This window comes from Pygoscelis adeliae, unplaced genomic scaffold (genome assembly GCF_000699105.1).
Source record: "Pygoscelis adeliae isolate BGI_AS28 unplaced genomic scaffold, ASM69910v1 Scaffold181, whole genome shotgun sequence".
Classification (NCBI taxonomy): domain Eukaryota; kingdom Metazoa; phylum Chordata; class Aves; order Sphenisciformes; family Spheniscidae; genus Pygoscelis; species Pygoscelis adeliae.
The window spans coordinates 2,114,812-2,121,065 of record NW_008824360.1 but is presented as its reverse complement, the minus strand read 5'-3'; positions in this window follow the sequence as shown (position 1 = coordinate 2,121,065).

The following is a 6,254-nucleotide window of genomic DNA, read 5'->3' as shown; positions in this document are numbered from 1 at the left end:
CAGCCAGTTTCAATCTCAGAACACAGTAGCAGTTACTAATAGAGTCCTCATCCTTGAATTGCCTATGTCTCCGTAGGTCTAAAAAATACTGACCTCAAAACATGGCACTTCTTTAAATACCAGTCTAAGGTAGCGCATACCCATTTAACAATGAAGTCTAGCAGCAAGAGATGTCTTAGCTATCTTTCCATTTTATAGGAAGCAGTCAAGGAATACAGACAATATCCCTCCAAACCTATGTGAAAAATGACTGAGTTTCGTCCCATGCAGAAGCCTAAGAAATCCATTACAATAATTACTTTCTGAAAAAGTAAATATGCCTTTCAATGAAGTACATTGCTGCACATGCATTAATGATCTTATCCCCACAACTCCGCAGGAAGCAAAGAATCTAACTTACAGACACCCAGGTTACTGTACGGCAAGCTTACATCATTTAGCTAGTATCACACAGCACGTATGGACACTGCACAGTGGAGTGCGGAGCCTGAACCAGTGGTGAAACTGGAAGTTATACAGCTGGATCAGCACAGTGCTCTGCCTGAGTGAATAACCCTGACCGAGGCTCTGGGGTTATTAGCCCGGGCAGCGTTACTGAATAGATTGCAGAGACAGATGGACCAGCTCAGGCTGGAACAAGCTTGGGCATCTGTGGAGCACACCACGGAGTGCGGTGTACCATGTCCATAAGAAGTACAAGGCAGAACTGAAAAAAAAAAAAGAACATTTATCTTTAATATCAAGCCTAGCGCTTTCTCTGTTCTGCGGCTCTTCCTATTCCCAAGACCTAGGTGTAACAGCGTAGTTACCCACATCAAGAAACTAAAACCAGTTCAGGCAAAGTTTGCTGTGTAGAAAAAAAAAGTTGCAAACATCATAAGCGAACACAAAATATGGCTAACAGGCAGATGGGCAGCAAGGAAATATTTGAAATTACCATATACACAAACCCATTATGAAACAGAATATACCTTAGTAACCTCTAGCACTAGCTTAGGGACAGGGAGAAGGAAGGTAGTATTAGCCTTCCAACTAAAGAAAAGGAAAATTCAAAATGTAGGTGATTTGCTTTTTGACAAGGTAATTCTTCCAGAGAAGTGCTTGTTCTTTAGAATTACATGCACTGCCAACACCAGTGTCTGCACCCAAGGACTGGTGACAATCCTAATTCTACACATACACATTATTGTTGACATGAATATTGTAATATATCCTCTGAACAGAGAATGGTGCTTCTTACAAAGAAAACTTGTAGAAAGTCATCATATAATTTACCGTGAAAGCCTCTGATTACTTAAACAGTTTTAGAGTGCTTTTGCACAGCAGGGCCCTCTTTTCCAATTTTGCACATTATTCTTTGCAGTACATTTTTGTTAAGGAACAATGGAACTACAAAAATCAAATTAGACGTTCATCACGGTCCCTTCTGTCCTTAAATATTCTGAAACACTAGAAACACAGTTACAATGGGGAAGAATGGCTTTTTAAAAAGTTAATTAAATATTGAAAACACTGCTAATTTCCTTAGTTATAGAGTAACAACAGACATTAGGGGAAAACAAAACAAAAACCTAATTCAGAAAAATGAGTAAAGTGAGTAACCTATTTTTGAAATCTCATACAGAACTTGATAGGTTATGACTGACGTGATTAATCCAGATCTCTATAAAATACCTAGAAACTAACTCTGTAAACAAAAGTGGAGGAAGACCTAATATTTCTTTTCCTCAGTCTCACAATTATTTTGTGTTTTGAGCCTTGTATTCTCCAAGCAATCTTTAGGTTGATTCCTTAAACAAAAGGACCAGTGACTTGCTAGAAATTCCTCTGAACTGTGAACTTTGTTCCTTATTCTCTTTTAAATTAAAACCAATTCCTGTGAAACCTGGCAGCATAACACCACCAAAGACGTGGGAAACAGGACACAATTCCAGCAGATGGAGCTCAAAAGCAAACAGCCCTGAAACAAGCTGCACAGATGCCTGCAACAGGAGCCTTTGCTCAGATGGTGTAGCAGCCAGAAAAGTCTTCAGATAAAACCCGCTATCATGCAAACGTACTAAAAAAAGATTAATTTTAACAGCTTCACTGAATTCTTAAAATAATCACTGCAATGAGTAGGGAGATCCTGCATCATTTTAATCATAGAATAACCACAGTTATTTCAGAGGACGCTATGGGTTCAAAACTGAGTGTCCATGGCTATTTTTCCAAATTCTCATCCACGATGATGAATTAGTGGGCATGACTTTTAGATGTCTGCTGTTATCATGCCTTTTATGTCTCAGATAACAAGTCATGAAAACATGTATGATGAAGGCACAATCCGGTGAATGTTGCTATTCAAACTCACAAAGCCATTCACATAGTGCTCATATTGAAAAGAGATAGCTTAAGAAGTTTTGAATCGCCACTGAATGGTTTAAAAGCATGGCCTAGCACTACCGGAATTGGAGCCTACCTAATTCGAGTGATGTGATTCTCGAAGTTGCTGACTTCTGCATGATTGCAAATCAAAGCACCTTGGCAATTATGAAAAGTTCATTTTCATTTGTGTCCAAAAGTAGTTTTAGAACTTGTACCAGTAGTAAAAATTGTGAGCCGCTGCACCCACCTTGCAAGCTCTGGTTGTTGTTTTATTTTCACCTTGAGAAGTTGAACACAAAAAGTTCCTTTTTAAATGAAGCCATAATACTCCAAAGACGCAGCTCAGGATTTATTCAGTTTAACTTCTGACACCTAACTAAGGTATCTAGGTTAGGAGGCACCACAGGTTCTCCTTATGGTTAACAGAAAAGGGCAGGCCTCTTCATAGAGTGATTTGGGTAAACTAATTGCTAATTGGAAGTGCCTATGCCTCAGCAGTCTACTTCTTTTAACTAGGAGCCTCTGGTCAGATAGGATGAAACCAGGGTGTAATCATAGAATCATTAAGGTTGGAAGAGACCTCCAAGATCATCGAGTCCAACCGTCAACCCAACACCACCATGCCCACTAAACCATGTCCCTAAGCGCCTCATCTACACGTCTTTTAAATACTTCCAGGGATGGGGACTCAACCACTTCCCTGGGCAGCCTCTTCCAATGTTTAACCACTCTTTCAGTAAAGAAATTTTTCCTCACGTTCAATCTAAACCTCCCCTGGCGCAACTTGAGGCCATTTCCTCTCGTCTTATCACTTGTTAGTGGGTAGAAGAGGCCGACACCCACCTCGCTACAGCCTCCTTTCAGGTAGTTGTAGAGAGCAATGAGGTCTCCCCTCAGCCTCCTTTTCTCCAGGCTAAACAACCCCAGCTCCCTCAGCTGCTCCTCATAAGACTTGTTCTCCAGACCCCTCACCAGCCTCGTTGCCCTTCTCTGGACACGCTCCAACATCTCAACATCCTTCTTGTAGTGAGGGACCCAAAACTGAACGCAGTATTCGAGGTATGGCCTCACCAGTGCCGAGTACAGGGGCACTGTACGTGATTACATGATTAGAATCAGGAGACACTTCCTTTTACTAAACAGAAAAGTTCTGCAAACATCCACCACTTGTCAGTGATGAACAAATTTCCATATGCAAAGTTTTGCTCTACTGCATCATATACATAATTTATACAAACACTAAGGTATCCCCAAACATTAACTGTTCAAAACTCCTTACAAGAAGTCATTAAAAACAAGACTTACTATGAACCCTCCAGTGGTGTCTCAGGGCCCCAGTCAAGATATGATCTTTATCATGCTAAATAATCACCGAGTGTCTGACCCAAGTACCTGAAGGGGAGAAAAAGAACCCAAGTTCTCAAGGCAAAATCCAGCTCCAGTTTTCTTGTTTAGCTTTGCTATCATACAGATTGTCTGTTCTCCCTGCTTCCTGACTGAACCAGATCAAGTATTTCTAAATATATATATTTGGATTAGTTAACAAAGTGCTTTTACATGCAAAATTACATAAAAACTATGTAAAACCATGCAGTAAGTATAGCTGACTTCAGGACCAACAGTACAAGAGTTTACAGTTAGTCTGCAACAAGATCACTGACCAAAGCTAACCCTTGAAAAGTTAACAGCAAAGTTTCCTTCTTTAAATGATGGAACGTAAGCAGAATTTAGTGATCTTTGCCCAGGTTCTTTCTCCTTGAAGCAGAGATTTCTAACCAGTATCTTTCCAGTGCAGGTAGCAGCACATCGTTCTCTAATTTCCCACTACATCAGTTTTCAGGGCTGTGACCTGTGAAAAAGCAGGCTGCTTTTGTCTATGCAGATCTATCTGTGCTTTTAATACATTAGCTTGGTTAGAGACTTCTGAATTTTATTTCCCACTTCAGCACTCCCAAAACCACCTAAGCTGAGTATATTTAAGGAAGTGCCCCAACTAAGCTTCACAACTACTGACAGCTTTTGCTTCTGTGTAATTTTGCGACAGAAACAGCAAAGTTGACCAATTTGATTCTTTCTCAAAATACTGATTGACAGTTACCAAAAAGTAGCACTAGTCCTAAAGATGCTGGACATACCAGTTTTGGAAATCAGGCCACTGATAAATATTGGAAAGAAAACATGTTTAAAAATAATAGTATCTTCTTATGTTGGGAAACAGGGATGCCAGAATTTCCAGAGCAGAAAGAAAGAAAGAAAGAAAATGAGCAGGGGCAAAACATTTTGTCCCAAGAGACTTCTTTTCTTATCAGGAATTTGCTTAGCCTCAGACTAAACTTTTGTTTTCATAAGAAAGTTACATAGCTCTAGCTCTTTAAAACTGATTGTCTCAAACTGGTACACAAGTATGCACAGTCTTACTTTTTTGATATAACTTGGGGTCTTGCTGTATGACCTCGAGTAGCTTTAGCTGTGGTGCTTTAAGAAGCTACCAATGAAGCAGTTTAGGTTTATGTGCCAGTTTGTGGACTGCAGTAGCTGAACAGTTGGCCACTACTGCTTACAAAGGCTGCTGCTGCCAGGCGAGCACGGACAGATCCACCTCCTGGCCTTAGGGAGCTCAGCTTTGATGTGTGTAAGCATTTTTTTCACATCGGTGCCAGCGTGAGCAGCCACCTTTTCCCTCCTCCTTTGCATCTTCTTTTCCACTCTGTCATTTGTGCTGGTAGTGGTTTTTGGAATATTGCGGGATATTTATTTTAATCTGCGTTGCATCCCTTATTCTGTTAACCACGCAGCTCTACAAACACCTGAACTGATGGGGGGTAATAGCGGAGGTGGAACATAAACGCAGGTACAAGCAGTAGGGATGTGGCATCTTCTGAAAGAAATGCTCACCAGCAATCTTCAAATTACCACAGATTGAGTCAGAACTCTCAACTTCATTCTTCCCAATTTCAATTACACTACAAAAATGCCCAGGCAGATTTTGCACCAGTTTTACTAACTTAATTTGAATTCACACTTTTGGTTAGACAAGCTCAACTTCCCATATGGACAAATCTATAAAACGTGGTTTGACTTTCACAGTGAACATTTTTCATGCACCCATTAACTTGAACAAGAACTGTGAGTCCTTAGTATACCTGCTTATGAAACTGTTTTTGTTACATGACTAACTTTATGCATATATATTTAAAATAATTTAAGAGGGCAGTGAGGTTATTATTCAAAGTCTTATAAATGGAATTTCTTGCACATGTTCCTGATATTGGCTTCCATGTCTGTTTTGAATTTACTTACAAAATACACTACCACACCCAAAATTAGTTTCAAGCTATTTCCTTGGCCCCCTCTGTTCACTGCATTATCATTCTTATGCACAGAAATTGCTTCTGTGTTTTTCACTGGACAGGAAATGCCAGACTGGCAATATGAGAAAGGCTTGGTTTTTAACTTAATGTTAATTGTTGTTGCTTTCATGGTTATATGCCTGTGTGTTCAATGTGGCAACTTGGTTAAGGAAATGCTCTCACAGTTGGTATCTATAATATCTATTTGCTACTAGCAAAGCCAGTTACATTTCCAATCAAACTCTAAAGGTAACAGTGACAAAGTATGGTGACAAAAGCAACAAAGTAATGAGCTCAGGGAAGGAAAGATCTTACGAAGTTGTTCTTTTTCTGTTAGAAACAGCTCAATTCCCAAATCTGTTGCAAATTAGGAACACCAGCAGCTCAGTTGAAGAATAGTGCCACCTGATTTTCTGTAGCCTTCCTAATGGTATTCTCTCCTGAAATTTAGTTCTAAGTGTTTTGACATGTGCACAGTCTGATCTAAGAAGAAAAAGCTAACATTATCCTGTTTGGGAATACACTGCCCATCACAGC